Source organism: Melanerpes formicivorus, unplaced genomic scaffold, assembly GCF_026170545.1.
Source record: "Melanerpes formicivorus ecotype bairdi unplaced genomic scaffold, bMelFor1.0.p_v2 SCAF_29, whole genome shotgun sequence".
In the NCBI taxonomy this organism is placed as follows: Eukaryota; Metazoa; Chordata; class Aves; order Piciformes; family Picidae; genus Melanerpes; species Melanerpes formicivorus.
Window position 1 is genome coordinate 194047 of NW_027142381.1, and position 25018 is coordinate 219064.

Here is a 25018-nt window from a genome sequence, read left to right on the forward strand (position 1 = left end):
AGGGTACTGTGTCTTGCATGGGAATATGTGCTGTGGAGATGTTGCCAGCTCCTCCAAAGGATGCATCCCCCTGGCTTTGTTTAAACGTGAAGCTGTGGGCACAGCAGAGAGCTCTGCACTGGGCTCCTGCTTTGTGCTGGTTTGGGTCATGGATTCCTGAAAGGGAGAGATGTGGACAGGATATAAAATGTGAGCTGTGAAGCTTCAGACCTGCTCCTGAGTCTTGTGCTGGTGGGAGACTGCAGAGCAGAGAGCACCTCAGCCCTGCCTGTGACACCTGGCTGGAGTGGCAGCCAGAGAGCCATGGAGCATTTCCAAGCGGCCATTAGGACTGCGGCTTTCAGCAGGATGACAAATGTGTCCTGGAAAATGCTCCTCTGAGCTGGCCAGGGAGCTGTTAGCATCTCTGGGCGTGGGAGCTGGTTCTGCTCTTGGCAGCCACCATGGGGCTGTGCTGCAGCCAAGCCCAGCGTGTGCCTCTGCGGAGCCAGCCGGCACCCAGGGACACCACCACGGGGCTGGTGGCTTCCCTGTCCTGCTGCTTGCTTCAGGGTGGCCCAAGCTGGGGAAGCCAAGATGTGTCTGTAGTGCACAGCAGAGTCACAGGCTCACAGGATGTCAGGGGTTGGAAGGGACCTCTAGAATAGGAATAGAATAGAATAGACCAGACCAGGTTGGAAGAGACCTTTGAGATCATCAAGTCCAACCTCTCACCCAACACCAATCAACTAAACCATGGCACCAAGTGCCTCATCCAGGCTCTCCCTACACACCTCCAGTGATGGGGACTCCACCACCTCCCTGGGCAGCACATTCCAATGGCCAATCTCTCTGTCTATGAAGAAATTTTTCCTAACATCCAGCCTAAACCTCCCCTGGCACAGCTTGAGACTGTGTCCTCTTGTTCTGCTGCTGCTTGCCTGGGAGAAGAGACCAACCCCCACGTGGCTACAACCTCCCTTCAGGGAGTTGCAGAGAGCAAGAAGGTCTCCCCTGAGCCTCCTCTTCTCCAGGCTAAGCAACCCCAGCTCCCTCAGCCTCTCCTCACAGGGCTGTGCTCCAGACCCCTCCCCAGCTTTCTTGCCCTTCTCTGGACACCTTCCAGCATCTCAACATCTTTCCTAACCTGAGGAGCCCAGAACTGGACACAGGACTCAAGGTGTCAATGATCAAGAGATCATTGAGTCCAGCCCCCCTGATACAGCAGGACCAGAGAATCCAGTACAGGTCACACAGGAATGCATCCAGGTGGGTTTGGAAAGTCTCCAGAGAAGGAGACTCCACAACCTCTCTGGGCAGCCTCTTCCAGTGCACTGCGAGCCTCACAAGGAAGAAGTTCCTCCTCATGTTGAGGTGGAACCTCCTGTGCTGGAGTTCATATCCATTGCTCCTTGTCAAATCCAGTGGTGCAACTGAGGAAGAAGTTCTTCCCAGCAAGAGAGATTGGCCATTGGGATGTGCTGCCCAGGGAGGTGGTGGAGGTGTTTAGGAAGAGCCTGGATGAGGCACTTGGTGTCCTGGTTCAGTTGATCAGATGGTGCTGGGTGATAGGTTGAACTTGATGATCTCAGAGGTCTTTTCCAACCTGGTTAATTCTATTCCATTCTATTTTGAGCAGAGCCTGGCCCCTCCCTCTTGACCCCAGGCCCTGAGATATTTATAAACATTTATTGAATCCCCTCTCAGTCTTCTCTTCTCCAGACTAAAAAGCCCCAGTCCATGGGATGGGATGGGTTGGGATGGGAGCTGTTTGGTGCCTGTGTGGTTTTCATTTGGGACACCTTAGAATCAGAATCACAGAATCAACCAGGTTGGAAAAGAACTCAGAGATCAAGTCCAACCCATCACCTAATACCTAACACTTCATGACTAACTAAACCATGAGTCCAAGTGCCACATCCAAGCCTTCTTTCAACACCCCCAAGGATGGTGACTCCACCACCTCCCTGGGCAGCACATCCCATGGAACCATAGAATCAACAAGGTTGGAAAAGATCTCAGAGATCATCAAGTCCAACCTGTCACCCGAGACTTCATGAGTACTAGACTATGGCACCAAGTGCCACATCCAATCCCCTCTTAAACACCTCCAGGGATGGGGACTCCACCACCTCCCTGGGCAGCACATCCCAATGGCCAATCTCTCTTGCTGGGAAGAGCTTTCTCCTCACCTCCAGCCTAAACCTCCCCTGGCACAGCTTGAGACTGTGCCCTTTCCATGTCCTTTCCATCCTTCTTGTAGCCCCCTTCAGGTCCTGGCAGGCTGCTATTAGGTCTCCCCACAGCCTCCTCTTCTCCAGGTTGAACCACCCCAGCTCCCTCAGCCTGTCCTCTCGTAGCAAGATCAGCCAAAGCACCCTGGTGGCAAGGAAACGCTGCTTGCCCTTGTTGATTGAGGAAGAAAAACCAAACCAACCAAGCAACAGAAAAAGGGCAAAAAGAGAGAGGCAGGCAGGACTGAGCCTGTTTTTTTGTCTCCTTGTTGTTGTTGCCTGGTTCTGAGGGCTGCAGAGCCCAATTCTCATTCTGAAATTGCCTTGGCTTTTTATTTTTAAAGCTCCCCAAGAAGATCCTGAGCTGCAAACTGAAAAGGAGGCGTCAGACTCTGCACAGCAAACCCCAGCCCAGCTCCACTGACTCACTCAAAAACCATTTTTCTGTTTTGCAAAGTTAATTCTCTGAGAAAGGAAGGGGAGGGGGGGGGGGGAGGGGGAGAGAGAAAAGAAGAAGAAAAGAAATATTTCATTTCTTTTCCAGATATATTCATTGCTTTTTATAACTTCTCTCAAGTCACCAAGGTACCTAATGTACCCCTCAAGGGTTTCTTTTTGTGCCCCCAGTAAGGAGAAATCTTGGAGTCTTCTTTTCCTAGGGGACTTTCAAAACCTGCCTGGATGCAAACACCTGATCTAAGTGAAACTGCTTTGGCGGTGGGCCTGGACTAGAGGGTCTCCAGAGGTCCTTTCTAGCCCCACCAAGCCATGAATCTGTGAAATGTGGTTTGGTTCCTTGATTCTGGGCTGCTCTCCCCTCTTAGAATCATAGAATCAATAAGGTTGGAAGAGACCTCAGAGATCATCAAGCCCAACCTGCCACCCAGCACCTCAGGACTAACTGAACCTGGCTCCAAGTGCCACATCCAAGCCTTCTTCCAACACCTCCAGGGATGGGGACTCCACCACCTCCCTGGGCAGCACATTCCAATGGCTAACAACTCTCTCTGGGAAGAACTTTCTCCTCACCTCCAGCCTAAACCTCCCCTGGCACAGCTTGAGACTGTGTCCTCTTGTTCTGGTGCTGATTGCCTGGGAGAAGAGCCCAACCCCCACCTGGCTACAGCCTCCCTTCAGGCAGTTGGAGAGAGCAATATGGTCCCTTCCAACCCAAACCATTCTGTGGATAGGAGGGAGGAAGGTAATTAGTTATCCTGTAGCCCCCACTTGCTCTTCATGCCCCACTGTGCATCTTCTTTTGCTTGCAACCATCCTCCTCCTCCTTGCTGCATCAGGCCAAACCTCAGTTCATCCCCAAGACACCCCCACTTGTGGCATAGGCTACAGCCCTGAAAATCCCTGCCCACATGCTGAGAGAGAGAGAGATGTAGAAGCAAGGCAAAGGAAGAGATGACCTCCCCATGGGGAAATTTTGCCTTTTAACACCCCAGGCACAAAAGTCTCAATGGAGCTCTTCCCCTCTGACCCAGCTGAAATGCCTCTCTCCCTGATGGGAAGTCTAAAAATAAGCTCCCTCTCCACAAACAGCTTAAAGATGTTGAAAAGGAAAAGCAACAAAGGCTGTAGAACGTATGAGTCATTAAATTACAGGGCTATCTTTCTAAGAGCAAAACAAAACACACACACAAGAGGGAAAAAACCCACCCTTCCCTCCCTCCCTCTCTCCCCAACCCTCCCTGCTGAAATCCATTGTGAGTGCTCTGGGGCTGGTTTGGGGCTGTTGGTGCCTGAGCAGGCACTCATCTGATTTTTGGGGGCTAGAGGAGGGCTGAAGCCTTCCCTGGTTTCCTTCCACAGTGTGCCAGAGCAGCTGGGTATGAATAATGCAGAGCTACAGGCTGGGGTCAGAGTGGCTGGAGAGCAGCCAGGCAGAGAGGGACCTGGGGGTACTGGTCGATGGTAGGCTGAACATGAGCCTGCAGTGTGCCCAGGCAGCCAAGAGGGCCAATGGCATCCTGGCCTGCATCAGGAAGAGTGTGGCCAGCAGGAGCAGGGAGGTCATTCTGCCCCTGTACACTGCACTGGTTAGGCCACACCTCGAGTCCTGTGTCCAGTTCTGGGCCCCTCAGTTTAGGAAGGAGGTTGACTTGCAACGAAGTTGGTGAGGGGATTGGAACACAGCCCTGTGAGGAGAGGCTGAGGGAGCTGGGGTTGCTCAGCCTGGAGAAGAGGAGGCTCAGGGGTGACCTTATCACTCTCTACAATTACCTGAAGGGAGGTTGTAGACAGGTGGATGTTGGTCTCTTCTCCCAGGCAGCCAGCACCAGAACAAGAGGACACAGTCTCTGGCTGCGCCAGGGGAGGTTCAGGTTGGATGTTAGGAAGAAGTTCTACAGAGAGAGTGATTGCCCATTGGGATGGGCTGCCTGGGGAGGTGGTGGAGTCGCCATCATTGGAGGTGTTCAGGAGGAGACTTGCTGGGGTGCTTGGTGCCATGGGTTAGCTGTTTGGGTGGGATGGATTGGTTGATGGGTTGGACACCATGATCTTGAAGGTCTCTTCCAACCTGGTTTGGTTTATTCTAAATAAAAATAAAGGTAAAATAAAAGGAGAGCAAACCCACTGTGCTCAGCAGCACGAAGAGGAGGTGCTTTGCTCTCACACATGGGAAGTTCTGTTGGTTGATTGATTGATTGATTGATTGATAGATATTTGGGTTGGGAGATAATCCTCCTTGCCAGAGCTTGCTGGATGTGGAGCTGTCTAAGCAGGGAGGATGTGAGCATGCATTCATCTCAGGAGCATCTTGGAATCATAGGGTTGTTTTGGTTGGAGAAGGCTTTGAAGATCAGCAGGTCCAACCTTCAACTCAACACCACGGTGCTCACTAAGCCATGGCCCAGAGTGCCATGGCCACAGGTTTCCTGAACACCTCCAGGGATGGGGACTCCACCACCTCCCTGGGCAGCCTGTTCCAGTGCCTGACCAGCCTTGCAGGAAAGAAATTCTTCCTAACATTCAACCAAAGCCTCCCCTGGTGCAGCTTGAGGCCATTTCCTTTTGTCCTATCACTTGACACTAGGGAGAAGAGGCTGAGCCCAACCTCATTGCAACCCCTTTTGAGATAGTTATAGAGATCAATGGGGCCTCCCTTCAGCCTCCTCTTCTTCTGGCCCTGGTGAAGCCACAAGTCTCTGTTGAGGGCAAGCAGATTTTTGGGGGTGTAATTGTGTTTGCCCCTAGATTGAGTTTGTTGAGGTAATGTCATTAAAGGGAGTGCTTGGTTTGTTGTTTTTCTCCTCCTCCTTGAATGTCTCATTTCATGATGAGCTCCACTAGGGTGGACTCTTGCAAAACTGAAGCTTTTTTAGTGCTAGCAGATGAGCCTGAATCAAAATCTTGGCGTCTGAGGCAGCAGGAAAGGGGATGGACTGATGCCAAACCTATGCCTACATCTGATGTTTGCAGCCAGCCCCAATCTCTCTAATAGGCTGAAATGAAACCTTGGATCCAAGCAGATGGCAGGGCTGGAGATGTGAATCTGCTATAGCTGTCTCATCCCAGACCTGCTGCTTGGGTGTCCAATCCCCTCACCAGGCTTTGAAGGACCTGGAGGCTGCCCCTTTCTGCCCATCACTACTTTACTGTGGAGGTGACTGAGCCCTGGAGCAGGCTGCCCAGAGAGGTTGTGGAGTCTCCTTCTCTGGAGCCTTTGGAAACCCACCTGGATGTGTTCCTGTGTGGCCTGCTCTAGGTGATCCTGCTTTGGCAGGGGGGGTTGGACTGGATGATCTCTGGAGGTCCCTTCCAACCCCTACCATTCTGTGATTCCCTGCCTCTGTGAAGGGACCTCTGGAGATCACCTAGTCCACTCCCTGCTAATGCAGGTACACCTGGATCAGGTTGCACAGGGATGCAGCCAGGTGGCTTTTGAAAGCCTGCAGAGAAGGAGACTCCACAGCCTCTCTGGGCAGCCTGCTCCAGGGCTCTGGCACACTCAGAAGTTTCTCCTTAAATTCAAGTGAAACATTTAGACAAAGTTCTTCACAATGAGGGTGGTGGAACACTGGGCCAGCTTGCCCAGAGAGGTGGTGGAGGCCCCATCCCTGGAGACATTCAAACTCAAATGTGATGGGGCCCTGAACAACCTGATCTGGTTGGAGGTGTCCCTGCTGACTGCAGTGGGGTTGGACAAGATGACCTTTGAGGGTCCCCTCCAACCTGAGGCATTCTTGGTCTCTTCTCTCAGGCAGCCAGCACCAGAACAAGAGGACACAGTCTCAGGCTGCACCAGGGGAGGTTTAGGCTGGAAGTTAGGAGGAAGTTTTACACAGAGAGAGTGATTGCCCATTGGAATGGGCTGCCTGGGGAGGTGGTGGAGTCACCATCCCTGGAGCTGTTCAGGAGGAGCCTTGATGGTGTGCTTGGTGCCATGGGTTAGTTGATTAGATGGTGTTGGATGATAGGTTGGACACGATGATCTTGAAGGTCTCTTCCAACCTGGTCTGGTCTATTCTATTCTATTCTATTCTATTCTATTCTATTCTATTCTATTCTATTCTATTCTATTCTATTCTAATTCTTCCTGGGTTCTGGTTTGTGCCTGTTGCCCCTTGTCCTGTCACTGAGCATCGCTGGAAAGAGCCCAGCCACATCCTTAAGACTTCCTCCATGGAATCATAGAATGTTCAGGGTTGGAAGGGACCTGCAGAGATTACCCAGTCCACCCCCCCAGCCACAGCAGGGCCACCTCGGGCAGGCCTCACAGGAACCCATCCAGCTTGGCTTTGAAAGTCTCCAGAGAAGGAGACTCCACAATGTCTCTGGGCAGCCTATTCCAGGGCTCTGTGACCCTCACAGTAAAGAAGTTCCTTTTCTTCCTTCATCCATCCTCTTCCTAGCTGTGGTGGGTTGAGGAAGGACAGCAGCACCACACCAGGCCGTGCAAAGCCCTTCCCTGAGCCTGTCCTGGTTCCGGGGCTGCCTCATTCCTGGCCCAAATAAGCCATTGATCAATAAATCAGTTCCCTGAGCTGGCAGGTAGAATGGAAGCTGTGCAGAGTGACCATAAATCCTGGAGCAGAGCTGGCTAGGCAGTGATTTTAATCTAGATATTCAGTTCTGAAATGCGCTAATTAAACTGCAGGATAAAGCATCCCGCTCGAAAGCCAGGAGAATGAAAAGGTCCAACTGAAAGTTTCACCTGGAATAATTAACCCTCATAAAAACAGGGAAAATCCAGCCTAGGGAGCAATTGTACAGCCTGCCACCCAGTGTCTCATCAGGAGTAATGGGGGGGGAAATGAAGCACTAGGAAAATAGTAGGCTGTGAGATGAAAAACCTTCTCCTGCTCTTGGGGGCCATCAGAGTGGGAAATGTCCCTGCAGCTTCCCTCCAAAGAGGCTGAGTGTGAATGTCTCAAGACGTGAGGAGGCTGAGGGAGCTGGGGTTGCTTAGCCTGGAGAAGAGGAGGCTCAGGGGAGACCTTCTTGCTCTTTACAACTAACTTAAGGGAGGTTGTAGCCAGGCGGGGGTTGGTCTCTTCCAGGCAAGCAGCACCAGAACAAGAGGACACACTCTCAAGCTGCACCAGGGGAGGTTTAGGCTGGAGGTGAGGAGAAAGTTCTTCCCAGAAAGGGTAATTGGCCACTGGAATGTGCTGCCCAAGGAGGTGGTGGAGTCTCCACCCCTGGAGGTGTTCAAAAAAGGCTTGGATGTGGCACTTGGAGCCATGGTTTAGTTGTCAGGAGGTGTTAGGTATTAGTTAATAGGTTGGACTTGATGATCTCTGAGGTCTTTTCCACCCTGGTTGATTCTGTGATTCTGAGTCGTTGTGACCCCATTGTAGAGCTGGCAATCATGCTCTGCCTTGCCCTGCCTCCCTGTGGGTGCCACATTTACCACTGCCCTATTTATCCCATGCTCACCTGCTGCTTTCAGCCACCTCTTTCCTTTGCCTCAAAACAGGAACCCAAAATGAAACCAAGGCCTCACCCTGCCTAGGTAGCTGTGGGCTTGCTGAGCATCTCCCTGTGAGCTGGGTGGTACCCAAAACTCATCAGCCTGACTGCTGTTTAACAGCTTGATAGCAAATTGCATCAAGCCATAATCCACTTGTTATTGGAGTGACAGCTCTGCACTGAGAGTGACAACTATCACTGCTCCCCAGCAGGCAGCTGGGCAGGTCTCTGACAGCAACCTGCCCTGCCCTGCAGAACGTCTCAGCCCCTGGCTTTGTCACATGAATATTATATTGTCTCTCGCTGTGTCATTTTCAGGAGGGGAGATGTGAGTGTCATGGTGTAGCCTTCTTGTGCTGCAGAGGGTGTCCTCCTCCTCCTGCCACCCCACAGCCCTGGGAGCTGCCAGGCTGCTGGGACCTTCTTGCAAACAAGGATTTGGACACTGTCAGCCCTGTGGAGTAAGCAAGGAAAGGAAAAGAGCCATTGACTGGGCTTGTTCATGTGGAGACAATTTCACAGGAGCAGAATCATGGTAGAGTTTGGGTTGGAAGGGACCTTAAAGATCATCTAGTTCCAGCTCCCCTGCCATGGGGAGATTCAGACTGGATGTGAGGAGGAAGTTCTTCACCATGAGAGTGGTGAAGCCCTGGAATGGGTTGTCCAGGGAGGTGGTTGAGGCCCCGTCCCTGGAGGTGTTTAAGCCCAGGCTGGACGAGGCTCTGTCCAGCCTGATCTAGTGTGGGGTGTCCCTGCCCATGGCAGGGGGGTTGTGGTCCCTTCCAACCCTGACTGACACTATGATACCTCTTAGCTGACTAGGTTGCTCAAGGCCCCATCCAACCTGGCTTTGAACACTTCTGGGCTTGGAGCCTCCACAGCTTCTCTGGACAACCTGCTCTAGTGCCTCAACACCCTCATGGGGAAGAATTTCTTCTTAATATCTTATCCAAATCCAGCTTCTTCCAGCTTGAAGCCTTCCCCCCTCATCCTGTCACTCCATGCCTTTGTCAAAAGTCCCTCCCAGCTCTCCTGTAGCCTCCTTCAGGCGCTGGAAGGCTGCTCTAAGCTCTCCCTGGAGCCTTCTCCAGGCTGAACAGCCCCAGCTCTCTCAGCCTGTCCCTCTAGGAGAGGTGCTTCAGCCACATAATCATCTTTGTGACTTCTCCTGGACCTTCTCCAACAGTTCCAAGTCCTTCTTGAGTTTGGAGCTCCAGAGCTGGGCACAGTTTGGAGACATTCTGGGTGTGTTTAGGGATGTGGCTCAATTAGTAGCACATAAGACCCTTAATGGGAAGGTCGTGAGCTCAAGCCTGCAGTGGGCAGTAGTGTCCTCTCTACTCTAGTCATGAGGTCTGTGGTGACAGGTTGGATTCAGTGATCTTTGAGGTCTCTTCCAACCTTAGTGATACTGAATACTAATGAGGACTTGGTCCTTTAACAATATTTAATTATGAATGGATAAGCCTAATGGATTTTCCAGCTACTGTTTTCAGCCATGAGGTTGGGACCTTTCTAACTAATGCCTTCCAGAGCTGGAGGAAAGGAAATTAGCTGAAGGCAGGAATAATGTTCTGCAAATGAGGGGCTTTGCCCTCCCTGTACTCACTTAAGCAGCCCAGATGAAGCTGAGGGAGTCACAGGTGAATGTTCCCTGATGGAGCAAGAAAAACAGGTAGCTCTTTACAACTCCCTGGAAGGAGGTTGGAGCCAGGTGAGGCTTGGTCACTTCTTCCAAGTAACAGAATCACCAAGGTTGGAGGAGACCTCAAAGATCATCAAGTCCAACCTGTCACCACAGACCTCATGACTACTAAACCATGGCACCAAGTGCCACATCCAATCCCCTCTTGAACACCTTCAGGGATGGGGACTCCACCACCTCCCTGGGCAGCACATCCCAATGGCTAACAATTCTTTCAGTGAAGAACTTTCTCCTCACCTCCAGCCAAAACTTCTCCTAGTGCAGCTTATCATAGTATCATAGTATCAGTCAGGGTTGGAAGGGACCACAAGGATCAGCTAGTTCCAAGCCCCCTGCCATGGGCAGGGACACCCCACACTAGATCAGCCTGCCCAGGGCCTCATCCAGCCTGGGCTTAAACACCTCCAGGGACAGGGCCCCAACCACCTCCCTGGACAACCCATTCCAGGGCTTCACCACTCTCATGGGGAAGAACTTCCTCCTCAGCTCCAGCCTGAATCTCCCCACCTCCAGCTTCATTCCATTCCCCGTAGTCCTATCACTACCTGAGATCCTGAGCAGTCCCTCCCCAGCCTTCCTGGAGCCCCCTTCAGGTCCTGGAAGGCCACAATGAGGTCACCTGGGAGCCTTCTCTTCTGCAGACTGAACAGCCCCAACTCCTTCAGTCTGTCCTCATAGGAGAGGTGCTCCAGCCCTCTGAGCATCCTTGTGGCCCTTCTCTGGACACCTTCCAGCACCTCCAGATCCCTCTTGTAATAGGGGCTCCAGAACTGGAGGCAGTACTCCAGGTGGGGTCTCACCAGAGCTGAGCAGAGGGGGAGGATCACCTCCCTTGCCCTGCTGGCCACACTTCTGATGCAGCCCAGGATCTGGTTGGCTTTCTGGGCTGCAAGTGCACCTTGAGAGCTCCTGGTGAGCTTCTCCTCCCCCAGAGCCCCCAAGTCTCTCTCCTCAGGGCTGCTTTCCAGCCAGTCCCTGCCCAGCCTGGATTTGTGCCTGGGATTGCTTTGACCCAGATGCAGGACCCTGCCCTTGGTCTTGTTGAACCTTGAGACTGTGTCCTCTTATGGTGCTGGTTGCCTGGGAGAAGAGACCAACCCCCACCTGGCTACAACCTCCCTTCAGGTAACTGGTGATAAGATGAGAGGAAATGGCCTTAAGCTCCCTCAGGGGAGGTTTAGGTTGGACATCACGGACAATTTCTTCACTTCAAGAGTGGTCAAGTGTTGGAACAGGCTTCTCAGGGAGGTGGTGGAGTCACCATCCTCAGAGGTGTTCATGTGGATATGGCAGTTGGGAAGGTGGTTTAGTGGGCATGGTGGTATTGGGTTGATGGTTGGACTTATCTTAGAGGTGTTTTCCAGCCTTAATGATTCTATGGTTCTGTGGGAAAGGAATGAAATTAGAAGGACTTGAAGAGGTCAACCTGAGTGTCACCTTGATGAAATAGTGTTTGGCCCCATCCTTCACCTCTCACTGGAGGTGCTGAGGGCCACATTGCTGGGGTAGGAGACTTATTTTCTTACTAGACATAGGAGTGGCAATGAATTAATGAACATGCTAAAATTGCAGGAGGTACCTGGGCCTGCACAGCCCTGATGGTTTAGAAGGGACTTGGGCTGTGATTAGATGGTGTTGGGTGATAGGTTGGACTTGATGATCTCAAAGGTCTTTTCCAACCTGGTTTGGTCTATTCCTATTCCTATTCTATTCCTATTCCTTTTCTATTCCTATTCTATCCCCATTCCAATTCTATCCCCATTCCTATTCTATCCCTATTCTATATTCCTATCCTATTCTATTCCATTCTATTCCTATTCCATTCTATTCCTATTCCATTCCTATTCCAGTCTATTTCTATTCCCATTCTATCCCTATCTTATTCCTATCACTATCCTATCCTATCCCATCCCTATCCCATCCCTATCCCATCCCTATCCCTATCCTATCCCTATCCTTATCCCTATCCTATATTCTCCATCTAGGCCCAGAGGTGCTGAGCAAGCAGCATGCAGGCACTGGGTGAGGGGCAGCAGGGTGCAGAAAGCCCAGCTTTGGGCAGAAGAGCTGAGCTGATGAAGCCAAGATAGTTTAGTATCAATGACAATGAAATTTCTAGCTTGCACAGTGACCAGAGGCAGCAAAAATCCCTCTGCTCGTGGTTCTTGAGCTGGTGATCATGTTCCTTCTGATGGTAAAATCCCAGCATGACCCCTGAGGCTGGAGGGAAGGAGACAGGAAGGATTTTACATCAGCACAGTACAAGGCAGGCAGGATGTGAATTAAACACATGAAATCCACACTTGCTCTGAAGGCCTCATTTGGTGCTTCCCATCACGGGAGCACTGCCTGGTGGCTCTCCAGGCTGCTTTCTGGAGCCAGCCAAGGTGGTTTTAGTTGAGTGCTGGGTTTCCATTAGAGACTCTTCTGCAGCCACCCACTTCTCTCCATGTGTTTAGCCTACATTGTCTCAAATTAACCTGACCTTAAGCTGATTGTAGTGTGAGGTGTCCCTGCCCATGGCAGAGGGGTTGGAACTGGATGATCTCTGAGGTTCCTTCCAACCCTGGCAGCTCTGTGATGTTGCACCCCACTGGAGGTGCCAGGGTCCAGCTTTCCCCAGGTATGACTTTTTCACTGGGTTGCTGATACTGGGCAGTGAGTGATGCAAAGGGTGTGTGCCTCTGGAGCATTCAGACAGGGAACTGGGAAGATGAGCAAGCTCAGCCAAACTCTGGCAGCCAAGGAGAAGACTGAGAGGGGAATCAAATGAATGTCTATAAATATCTGAGGGCTGGGGGTCAGGAAGGAAGGGGCAAGGACAACCTCTGCTCACTTGCACCTTGTGACAGGACAAGGGGCAATGGATATAAGCTACAGCACAGGAAGTTTCACCTCAGCATGAGGAGGAACTTCTTTACTGTAAGGGTCACAGAGCCCTGCAGCAGGCTGCCCAGAGAGGTTGTGGAGTCTCCTTCTCTGGAGACTTTGAAACCCTGTCTGGATGCGTTCCTGTGTGACCTGTGCTGGATTCTCTGGGCCTGCTCTGGCAGGGGGGCTGGACTGGAAGATCTCCAGAGATCACTTCCAACCCCTAACACCCTGTGATCCTGTATCTCCTGCCTGATCTGCAGTGGTAGTTTTAGGGCAGCTGAGAAGCCTAAGACAACTCTGAGGGACCTGGGGTTGTTCATCCTGGAGAAAAGGAGGCTGAGGAGAGACTTTATTGCTCTCTACAACTCCTTGGAAGGAAGTTGTAATGAGGTGGGTGTTGGTCTTTTCCCCTTAGTAATGATAGGACAAGGGGAAATAGCCACAAGTTGCCTCAGGGGAGGTTTATGTTGGACCTGAAGAACAATTTCCTCTCTAGAGGGCTTGTCAAGCCCTGGAACAGGCTGCCCCAAGCAGTGTTGGAGTCACCATCCCTGGAATGATTGAAAGGCTGTGGTAGCTGTGGTGCTGAGGGACATGGTTCAGTGGTGACCTGTCAGTGCTGAGTTAATGGTTTGACTCTCTGACTTTCAACCAAACCAGACCTCATCCAATGAAAACAATTCTCTGATTCTCTGCTTCCCAAGCTGGGAGGACTTCAAACACTTGCTCTTTCACTCTGGTGAAGTTACCACCCCCTTGGAGCCGCCAGCATTAGAGAAGGGCAGAGAGTGAGAAGCTCTCCCCTCAGCCTCCTCTTCTCCAGACTGAACAATCCCTGTTCCCTCAGCCACTCTTGTGCTCTAGACCCTTCACTGCATTAATTCTCCTTCTCTGGACTTGCTCAGACCCAGAAGCTTATACTCCCCACTCCACTCCATGTTAAAAAGAGATCTAGAGAACAGTCAGGGAGATAACCTTGGAAGGGGCTCAGCCCCCCATTACTCATTCCTTTCAGGACATGGACTTCTCTGGGGGTCGTGTCCCTTCTTTGGAACATGCTTTAGAGGTGGTGGCTTAGCAATAGCCGTGGGGCTGCGAGCTCCAGGCAAGCAGTTGGACTTGATGATCTCCAAGGTCTCCTCAAACCTCAGCACTTCCACGGTTCTCTGATTCCCAGCCTCCGGGAGGGAGGCAAAAGAGGGGTGGGGAGGTGGGCTGGTGGGATCTGCCGGAGGATGGAGCCCCTCTCCTCTCGCGTTTAGCATCTCTCGGCGGGGCGTTGGGATTTAGGGAAGGGAGGGCCGAGGGGGTGGCTGGCAGCGAGGTGCCGGCGAGGAAGGGGTTAGCGGGGGCCTTGCCGCAGGGTGGGCTGCGGCGGAGGCCGGTCCCCGGGCGGGCGCTTTGCGCTGCTCCCCCCGCCCTGCCCGGGGGCTGCCGGGGCCATGGGGCTCTGAGCGGCAGCGCAGCCCCGCGCTCAGCCTGCCCCTCCGGCGCTGCTTTGGAGGGGGGCGGGAGGGGGGGCGTTAATTGTGTTTAGTGGCATCATTTGTTTCTTTTATTTTCTCTCCCTCCCCCCCACCCCTCCGCCATCCTCACCGCCCAGATCTCGCTCTCTGCCTCCTCCCTCCATCCTCCTTTGAATAACTCAGCCAGGAGAGATCTGGAGGGGGGAGGGGGGGAGGGTTTGGGGTGGGGGGTGGGGGGGTGAGGAAGAGGAGCTGAACAAACCTGTAGCGGAGAAGCCGGCTGGTGGAGAGGTGAGTTCAGGGGGGCGGGCGGGAGGGGGGGGGGGGGGGGAGGGGGCGAGAGCCTGGAGAAGGATGGGGAGCACTGCCTGCTCCCCACCCTGGGAAGAGGGGAGGGGGGGAGGAGGGGAGGGGGATTACAGGGAGCTGGCTACACGATCGCAGGTCTGTCCCCCGCCTTCTCCATCCCCGGGTAGGGAGCAGCTGGTGCTCCACGGGGAACCGACCTGTTGACCGGAGAAGGAGCTGGTCCAGCCCTTACACCTTGCTTAGATGGAGTGGTCCCCCGTGGGGTGCAGCGAGGTCCAGAGATGGTGGCTGGGAGGGCGTGTGTGTGTTAATATATGCAGGTTGGGGATGCTCATCCCCATTGCTTGATCCCCCTGACCCCTGCAGGTGTGCTTTGTTCGTGAGTGAGGCGGTTTCTCCCCTTCCTTTTTTGGCTGTGTGCAGTTTGGCTCCATGAGTGTGTGTGGAAAGGGGCATCAAGTTGCCATGGAGCGGTGGAACATCACTTTCCCTGCCCCAAAAGTCTTTTTCTTAATTTCGGGGCCCTCTCCTCACGGATGATGTAATAAGTGCTCGGTGTCTATGCGGTGTCCTGCTCTCCTGGAGTTAGATAAGGATGAAGATCCCAGAGCAGAGGAAGCAACCCCCATCCGTTTGAACAGATGGGTCTTAATCAGCCTCTCCAAACCAGCCAGTGTACACAACGGAGGAATCTGGCCCCAAACAACGCCCTGATGCCACTGTCGGGCACCCAAAAGACTCTCGAAGAGAGTCCTGCCTGTCGCCCAGATGCCTGCTGAGAGCTTTAACGTGTCGAGCCCAGCCTTGATTTGTCTCAGATACCGTTTCAGCCACCACATTTAACTCACCATTTGCAGTGGTTGCCTCCTGCTTTACCCACGGAACTAGCAGAAGGGATGCGCTAAGGAAGGCTGAGCTGCCCTGCCTTGCTGGTGTCCTGACTGGGAGCTGCTCCTCCTGTTACTCACCAGCAGCTCAGACCTTTTCCACCCACCAAGTTTTCCCTGTTTCCCATCTAGCAAGCTGCATCCCCCTTAGCGCACGCCGCGCCGTGCCGCGCTCCTTCACCGGGCGCCTTGCGAGCTTCCCTTGGCTCTCGGTGCCTTCTGGAGCGTGTTGGAAGTCGTCGGGATACAGATGGGCTCCGCTGGGAAATAATAGCGGGATGAGATCAGCTGCGGGAGCGACTCGCTGAGGTCTGGCCGGGCTGTGGCTGCCTGGAACTCCGCTGGAGAGAGGAGGTGTGTGTGTGTGATCCTGTCTCCCCCGATGTGCTTGCTGGACTACAAGAGGAGCTCCTCATTGCCTGGGAAATCGAAGGTCCCCATTGTTCAGCTGTAAAATAGCTGCACCAGGCTGTGATTGCCAGCGGACTGGATCACCCAGGTTGCTTGCATCACGTAGGCAGCTGCCACCGAAATGACACACTTGATTGAAGGCCAAAAGAACCATATACGTAACTGCCTGTGATTAAGCTCCATATGATGCCTCAGAGCAAGTAAAAAAACCCCTCCTTCATCTCATCTTGTTTGTAACGAGACAACCGTTGCAGGGATCTCATTTGGGTCATGTTGTGGCTTTTGGGGGATTTGGGGGGTTTGGTTTGGGTCGGTGGTTTGGTTCTTTTTTTCGGTTTTGGGGTTGTTTTTTTTTTCGCTTCTGGCTGTAAACTTCCATGACCTGCACCAATCTGCCGTTGCACCCTCGCACGATGCCCCATGAGAGCCTGGTGCTGTAGGTGTGCTGGTAGCTGGGAAAGCAAATTTTACCAGGTAAGAGCTCCCAATGCCATATATATATATATATATTTATTTATTCTTATTTTATGTTAATGTTCTATTTTAACAAGGAATATTCCAGCTGGCTTCTTCTGGGGAGGGGGAAGGTCTTTGCACGACTCCTTTCCCCACCAGCATGCATGAGCGGCTGCCCGGCTGTTGATTGCCTGGGAAGGGGTCTGGTAGGGGAAGCTTCATCCTTTCAGTTTCGGGAGTCTTTGTTGGATGCTTAACTGTTTGCTCAGAGTATGCACCGTACCTGTAGATAAAGCCTCTCTGCACTGCACCTGTAGATAGATAAATCCTCCGCTCTGGCTCCAGCGAGGCAGTTTCCGTATCTCCGGGCAGAATCCCGGTCGGGTGGTGAGGGATGGAGAGGTTTGGTGGACCCGTGCCAAACCCTGCACCAGGTGAAACTTCCAGGTAGTGTAAGGATCGCAGGGGTCTGCTGTGGGGGAGGGCTCGGTCCTGCAGGAGCTGACTTCTCCTCCTGTGCTCTTTGGGAGCTTGTAGATTCCATCTGCTTCCTGCAGCACCTTCCTTGAACTTTTCGGTGGGGCAGGGTCGGGCCGGGGCTTGATCCTGCAAGCTGATTTGTTTCATCGGCGACCAAAAGCACTTTGCAAGCAGCTCTCTGCTACTGAACGCCAGGGCAGAACTTGTCTTGCCAAAGGGGAAAAAAAAACCAACCCAACCAAACCCCACAACATCCCAGTATTTCACTTAAAGAGAAATACTTTGCACAAATGCTAATTGAACCAAAATCTTCATCCTTTCCTGGCTGAGCTGCATGGGGAGCCAGGGTCGTACCTCCTCCCTCCAAGACTCACACTCTCTCTGACTTTCATTATCATGCAGTTTTTGTCCAGTCATAACCTGCTCGAGTGTTATGCTGATGCAGCTTGTTCCCACCACATCATGACATATGGCTACCTGTGTCACCCTAGATGGAGAGGCACAAACAGCCTTCGGGTGGCCACTTGGCCCGGGGGCTTTCCTTCCCCGGCCCCAATCTCAGCCCAGGCTCGGTACGTTTTAAATGGCTGGTCCCGTGCCTCTCACACAGCCTCCAGAAAACCTCTGCCTGTAAGTTAACAATTGCAATGCAAGCCTTCTCGTTTCATTTTGTTGGGTTTGGTTTTATTTATGTATTTTTTTTTTCCCTTGACAAGACCTCATTTCAGAGCAGAAATCAGGGCTTGGCCGGCAGCGAGCCGATAGCGCCGTGCGTGGCTTTATCTCCCGGAGTTATCACAGACTGAGCAAAATGCCCACTGAGGAAACTACTTGGTGTTAAGGAAATACCAGCAAGCATCATTTCAGTCCATCTCTGCACATAGAACTTTATTGATTTGGCATGAAAGATGGCAGGCAATCTATCAGGAGATGTAAACCGAAGCAGGCAGAGCCCTGTCAGGATGCGTCGGGAGTGTCAGATGGGTCTGAGAGCGTTCATTTTAGCTGGGTGGCTTAGCTAAGGTAAGCTGAAATGATTCTCTCTCTCTTTTTCTTTCATGAGTCCTGTAAACAATAGCAAGTCAGTTTTGTACAGTTTTATACCCTGCTGAAGATATCTCTGTCAGCTTGGCTCTTAACTGCGAGAAGGGAGCCTGGAGGAGCTGTGCAGGACCAGGGAGGATTTAATTGCCTTTTTAACCTGGGACTGTGGTTAGTGTTAAAAGTGTTGAGCAGGAAACTAAAGCAAATCCTGGCTATTATGCAACGGCACTTGGGCCATCGTGAGCAGAGGGCAAGAGAAACAGAGTGGGGGTTAGGTCTGCTTTTAATTAGATGCAGTCTACTTTGATAAAAAGCACTAGAATGCAGAAATGTTCCTCAGGAGAAAGCCATGAAGCAGTGGTAATTGGAGCCCCGGTGCAAATTTAGTCTGTTGAACCTGAAGTCTTTGGGCAGGACGTGGAAAATGTATAGAAATTCAGTGGGTGGTTCTAAAACTGCTCTCTCATTCCTCCAACTTCAGATCTGCTGGTGGAGGCTTACTGGGCATAATTGGATGTACATTTTTACAGCATGATAAAAGCAAACCTGAAACATCTGCACTGCACGCTGTCCTCGGGTCTGCTCCTAGCTGGAGCTTCCAGGCAGCATACACCTCCCCTTTTCATACCTTCCCAAAGCGTCTAACCCAGATGGAGGTTTTGCAGCCGCGCCGTTTGCTGCCCGCAGCCCTACCCCGCTGTGCTGGCATCTCAGCAGCTTCCACGGGGACCTGCCGGTGCTCAGGCCTTGAAAAGTGGGGTGCTGAGGCATGGCAGCTGCTGTATTTGTCCCTGAACACCCAGCAGTGAGCTGGTGGCCAGCAGTGCTGGGGAGAGCTTGGTGGAGGTGCTGGGTTGGGGCGCTCTGAGCTGTCCCCTCTGTTATTTCCGTCATCTTTGTGTGTGTTTATTGAAGTTCTTCCCTGTGGTACCTGCAGGAGGGGCTTGGGTATTGACACAAGCAGCAAGGGGCAAAACCTGGCTGCTTTGCCTTCAAAACAGGGCAGAAGCAGATAGTGGCTTTCCCTGTGGTCACTTGAAGTCCTGCAGGAAGCTTGCTGAGGGTGACACAGGTGACAGCAAGGTGGGCACATGTGCATGGAGAGTGTGTTTGTGGGCAAATAGTTTCCTTGGGATCTTTTGATCCTCGGTGCTGGCATGTTGAACAGTAACAGGAGCAAGGCTGAGGAGCTGGAAGCTTGTTCAGGCAGCAAGGGAATGGCCACCACCGATATCCTGCACCAGTTCATAGTATCATAGTATCATTCAGGGTTGGAAGGGACCACAAGGATCAGCTAGTTCCAACCCCCCTGCCATGGGCAGGGACACCCCACACTAGATCAGGCTGGACAGAGCCTCATCCGGCCTGGCCTTAAACACCTCCAGGGACGGGGCCTCGACCACCTCCCTGGACAACCCATTCCAGGGTCTCACCACTCTCATGGTGAAGAACCTCCTCCTCACATCCAGCCTGAATCTCCCCACCTCCAGCTTCATTCCATTCCCCCTAGTCCTATCACTACCTGAGATCCTGAGAAGTCCTTCCCCAGCCTTCCTGTAGGCCCCCCTCAGATACTGGAAGGCCAGTTCCAGTTTGGCTCAGTTCCTTCCTAAGCCAAATTCTCTTGGTGTTTGCACCTGCTTGCTGCCCAGGGCCTGACTCTCCAAAAAGGTCAGTAGGGCAGAGCCTCACTGAAGTTCATTGCAGTTGTGCCTGCACCAGGATTGATCCACTTTAACGAGGTCCTCTTCATTCCTCCCTGTTTGCAGGACCGTAGCTGTTTGCACAGGGACCATGGCCATTTTCGAGGGTTACTCAATCCTGCAAAGCCTTAGACAAACAGCTAAGTAAACAGCCCCTTGGCTTAGGTGAGCACTCCTGATGCTGGCAACCTGTCCCAGCGAAGGGAGCTGGAGTTTTGCCATTGCCACCCCTGACTGCTGTGGCTCCCCGAGGGAAATGTGCCCCACGGCCACACCTTTGAAGAACCAGAGACGTTTGTGCTGCTCGTTGGCAGGCTTCTCAAAGGGTTTGAGGACTTATCTAGAGGCTACCAAGGATGTCACAGTAATGTGGTGTTTGAGCTGTATTTATGTATTCATCCTTGATCTTAGACACTCTGCTGTGACCCCTTTTAGAAAGGGCACTAGAAGAACAATGCCTTTGCTCCCCTCTTTTCTTCTGCACTTCGCTGACCTCTGCCAGGGCTATAGTTTCCCCAGGGAGAGCTGTCAGCACATCAAGTGCTATGCAAATGAGATCCCAAAGAGTTGATCGTCTCTGCCAGGTATTAAGGTTGGGAGCAGCCAGCCCAAGAGCAAATCCCGGGGAAAAAAACAAGCAAACAAAGTCCCCAGAACTGTTTTCAATTATTCAGCCTCGCTGGTTCTCCTTATGTTTCAAGAAGAAACATGCAAACCTCTCTGGGTCTAGCTTGTTTACAGAGTGCTGGTGGGTTTAAACTACAGCCAGCATCACATTTCTGTTCTGCATTTCCTTCGACTCAAGAGTGAAGCAAAAATAAGGATGCTGTAATTTGTGCCACCCCAAAGAGCTAAATGCTGTGCTCCAGCAAGAAAGGATCAGTTTGGTTTCTTGGAACAGCTTTGCTATAATCTTCCAAAGCCCAGTAGCTTGCAAAGGAAGAAGCACAGACTTTCTCAAGGCAGCTCAGCTCTCCCTGACAGGATCTGATTCCTTGTGAAATAAGATCTTGGATGATGAGGTGCTTCAGCACATGCTCGGATGCTGCTGAGTCCAGGCAGTGCTTCGGCACAGAATCACAGAATCAACACACAGAACGTTAGGTCCTCTGAAGATCATATTAATCCAACCCCCTGCTAACACAGGTTCACACAGGAACATGTCCAAGGTGGGTTTTGAATACCTCCCAAGATGGAGACCACAACTTCACAGGGCAGCTCGTTCCAGTGCTCTGCCACCTTCAAGGTGAAGAGCTTTTGCCTTATGTGCCCACCGGTCCTTGTCCTGTCACTGGGCACCACTGACTTGGCAGCATCAGAGCTTCCCCCTTGAGAGGGGCCATTCCTGTGCTTATAGAGAGGTCACTGCAGGTTTGATCTTGCTGGAGGTTTAGCCTGATCTAGTTGGAGGTGTCCTTGCTGACTGCAGGGGGGTTGGAGAGGGTGACCTTTGAGGGTCTCTTCTAACCTGATGCAATCTGTATATACATCAGCAGCCACCTGGTGTAGTGGTTGGTGTTAAGCAGCTGCTTGAGGTGGACAATGCCCTGTTCCATGGATGCCTTGGCCACCTTCTGCAGTTGTGCTACACATCCTGAGCACCCAAAGGCAGCTGATACTTCCTGTTTTCTATATGAAGTGGTTCCAAGAGCACAACAATCTCTGAACCTTTTCTCACCATAGCTTGCTCCTAGCTTAAGAGTAAATAACCAGCCTGGTGACTCTGGAAACTTGTTATTGAAGCAGGTCTCTATTTGGGTCAGTTAACCTTCACCCAGCAAGAGACTTGGTGGTTGTTGTTGTTGTTGTTGTTGTTGTTGTTGTTGTTTTTTAAAGGGTCCTTTCCTAAATCTGCACCCATCTTGTAGTGTGTGCATGAAGAGGAAACCAAGGGCCCTGAATGTCTGCAGTGGGGAAATGCTTGGAGCATAGCCTGGTTTGAATCTCACACTGTGAGACACCTCAATTCCTCTGAAAATGACTACAGTGCTATGGTTACCCTCACCTCTTTAGGATAGGGATAGGATGGGATAGGATAGGATGGGATAGGATAGGATAGGATAGGATAGGATAGGATAGGATAGGATAGGATAGGATAGGATAGGATAGGATAGGATAGGATAGAATTAACCAGGTTGGAAAAGACCTTTGAGACCATCAAGTCCAACCTATCACCCAACACCATCTGATCAACTAAACCATGGCACCAAGTGCCTCATCCAGGCTCTTCCTAAACACCTCCAGGGATGTGGACTCCACCACCACCCTGGGCAGCACATCCCAATGGCCAATCTCTCTTGCTGGGAAGAATTTCTTCCTCACCTCCAGCCTAAACCTCCCCTGGCACAGCTTGAGACTGTGTCCTCTTATTGTGCTGGGTGCCTGGGAGAAGAGACCAACCCCCACCTGGCTACAACCTCCCTGCAGGGAGTTGGAGAGAGCAAGAAGGTCTCCCCTGAGCCTCCTCTTCTGCAGGCTAAGCAACCCCAGCTCCCTCAGCCTCTCCTCACAGGGCTGTGCTCCAAACCCCTCCCCAGCCTCATTGTCCTTCTCTGGACACCTTCCAGCATCTCAACATCTTTCCTAAACTGATGTGCCCAGACCTGGACACAGGACTCAAGGTGTAATTACCTTCTGGCTCATTAGGATATGTTGATGGCTCTGTGGAAGCCATCAGCTGCTGCTTTTCCAAACTAACCCTCAGCAGATGTCCAAAAGCCTCCCTTCAAGACGAGGCCTGGCACGAGCCGCGTTTATTGGGGGGAATTAATTGTCCTGCTAATGATCAAACAAGCAAACAAACAACCAACCCCCAGCCCTTGAATGTTTTGGCATTTCCTTAATAACACAGAATGGGCTATTTGTGGTGGATTGCTTTGTGAAATCTGCTTGGGGGGGGGAAGTCATTATTGATAGGTTTCGTGTTGGTAATTACTCATCTGTGACGCACTGGGTCTGTGGTGAATAATCCATTGTATATTGTTTCCTTCAATGAGGATGTGCTCAGCGTGCTGGGGGGTGCCAGGAATGGCTGCTAGCGGTGTCTTCGTGTCTGATTTATGCCTGTGGAGTGAAGGCAACAGGACGTGAGTTAAATGAGTTAAATGGAGTGCACCCTCAGCGAGTTTGCTGATGACACCAAGCTGTGTGGTGCAGCAGACAGCTGGAGGGAAGGGAGGCCATCCAGAGGGACCTGGACAGGCTGGAGAGGTGGGCACAAGCCAAACTCATGAGGTTCAACAAGACCAAGGGCAGGGTCCTGCAGCTGGGTCGAGGCAATCCCAGGCACAAATCCAGGCTGGGCAATGACAGCCCTGAGGAGAGAGACTTGGGGGTGCTGGTGGACAAAAAGCTCAACATGAGCTCTCAAGGTGCACTTGCAGCCCAGAAAGCCAATCAGATCCTGGGCTGCAGCAGGAGAAGTGTGGCCAGCAGGCAAGGGAGGTGATTCTCCCCCTCTGCTCAGCTCTGGTGAGACCCCACCAGGAGTACTGCCTCCAGTTCTGGAGCCCCTATTCCAAGAGGGATGTGGAGGTGCTGGAAGGTGTCCAGAGAAGGGCCAGGAGGATGAGCAGAGGGCTGGAGCTGCTCTCCTGTGAGGACAGACTGAAGGAGTTGGGGCTGTTGTCTGGAGAAGAGAAAGCTCCAAGGTGACCTCATTGTGGCCTTCCAGGATCTGAAGGGGGCCTACAAGAAGGCTGGGGAGGGACTGCTCAGGATCTCAGGTAGTGATAGGACTAGGGGGAATGGAATGAAGCTGGAGGTGGGGAGATTCAGGCTGGAGGTGAGGAGGAAGTTCTTCCCCAGGAGAGTGGTGAAGCCCTGGAATGGGTTGTGCAGGGAGGTGGTTGAGGCCCCATCCCTGGAGGTGTTTAAGCCCAGGCTGGATGAGGCTCTGTCCAGCCTGATCTAGTGTGGGGTGTCCCTGCCCATGGCAGGGGGGTTGGAACTGGCTGATCCTTGTGGTCCCTTCCAGCCTTGACTGATTCTATGAACAGAAGCATGCTCAGAAAACTGTCCTTCATAAGCCAACCCTTGGCAGTTGTGAGTGAAGGAGCAGGCAGTTAACCAGAGCAGGGGAACATGTCTGGAGAAGGGCTACAAGGATGATCAGAGGGCTGGAGCACCTTCGCTGTGAGGACAGGCTGAGAGGATTGGGGCTGTTTGGTCTGGAGAAGATAAGGCTGTGGGGAGACCTTAGAGCAGCCTTCTGATACCTGCAGGGGGCTGCAGGAGAGCTGGGGAGGGACCTTTATAAGGGCCTGTGGGGATAGGAGAGGTGGCAATAGTCGGAAACTAGAGTAGGGTAGATTTAGATTGGACATTAGGGAGAAGCTCTTTTCTCTGAGGGTGCTGAGACACTGGAATGTGTTGCCCTGAGAAGCTGTGGGTAACTCATCCCTGGAAGTGTTTAAGACCACTCTGGTTGAGGCTTTGAGCAACCTGGGCTGCTGGGAAGTGTCTCTGCCCACGGCAGCAGGGTTGGAACGACGTGATTGTGAAGGTCCCTTCCAACCTAAACCATTCTGCTATTCCATGTTTGTTAGAAGTGCATTGCCAAAGGGTAAGGATGCACAAGTGACATTTCCTCCCTGCTCTGACATTCTCTTCACCTCAGCTGAAAGCTCTGTGATATTTTTTCTCCACTTACTGCCAACAAGGACCTCGTCACCCTGCGCCGTCGGTTAGTTCTGCTTTATCTCCCTGTGCCCTTCCACTTGGAAAGAAAAATGAGCTAAGTATTGCAGGGGGAAAAAAATAGAGAGAGAAACCTGCTAAGTTTTTATTTGAACAGTCAGGGCTGTCCAGGGGATTGTTGTGATGGTGTGAGCAGGTGTGGTGTGGTGATGGTACAGAGCCTCTCGTGCATCACTGACCTGCGATGTGTGCTCAGCTGAATGTCCTCGGTGCTGACGTTTCCCATACAGAATCACCAAGGTTGGAAGAGACCTCAGAGATCATCAAGTCCAACCTGTCACCCAACACCTCATGATTACTAAACTATGGCACCAAGTGCCACATCCAGTCCCCTCTTGAACACCTCCAGGGATGGGGACTCCACCACCTCCCTGGGCAGCACATCCCAATGGCCAACAACTCTCAGTGAAGAACTTTCTCCTCACCTCCAGCCTAAAATTCCCCTGGCACAGCCTGAGACTGTGTCCTCTTGTTCTGGTGCTGGTTGCTTGAGAGCAGAGACCAACTCCCTCCTGGCTACAACCTCCCTTCAGGGAGTTGGGGAGAGCAAGAAGGTCTCCCCTGAGCCTCCTCTTCTGCAGGCTAAGCAACCCCAGCTCCCTCAGCCTCTCCTCACAGGGCTGTGCTCCAGACCCTTCCCCAGTCTTGTTGCCCTTCTCTGGACATCTTCAAGTGTCTAAATGTCCTCAAACTGAGGGTCCCAGAACTGGACACAGGACTCAAGGTGTGGCCTAACCAGTGCTGAGTACAGGGGCAGAATGACTTCCCTGCTCCTGCTGGCCACACTGTTCCTGATGCAGGCCAGGATGCCATTGGCCTTCTTGGCCACCTGGGCACACTGCTGGCTCAT

At 52.3% G+C, this 25018-nt stretch overlaps 1 protein-coding gene across 2 annotated transcripts in view; it reads left to right on the plus strand.

Moving 5' to 3' along the window:
- The first annotated feature begins 14412 nt into the window (after window positions 1-14412).
- CALN1 (calneuron 1) overlaps window positions 14413-25018 on the plus strand; it is a 188536-nt gene continuing 177930 nt past the window's right edge. Inside the window, exon 1 of one of the 2 annotated variants that reach the window (XM_068154428.1) lies at window positions 14413-14471. The gene's annotated coding sequence lies outside the window, so the exon portion shown is untranslated. Of the gene's footprint in view, window positions 14472-16046; window positions 16262-25018 lie in introns of those variants that run through there. The other variant, XM_068154429.1, reaches the window with a different exon arrangement.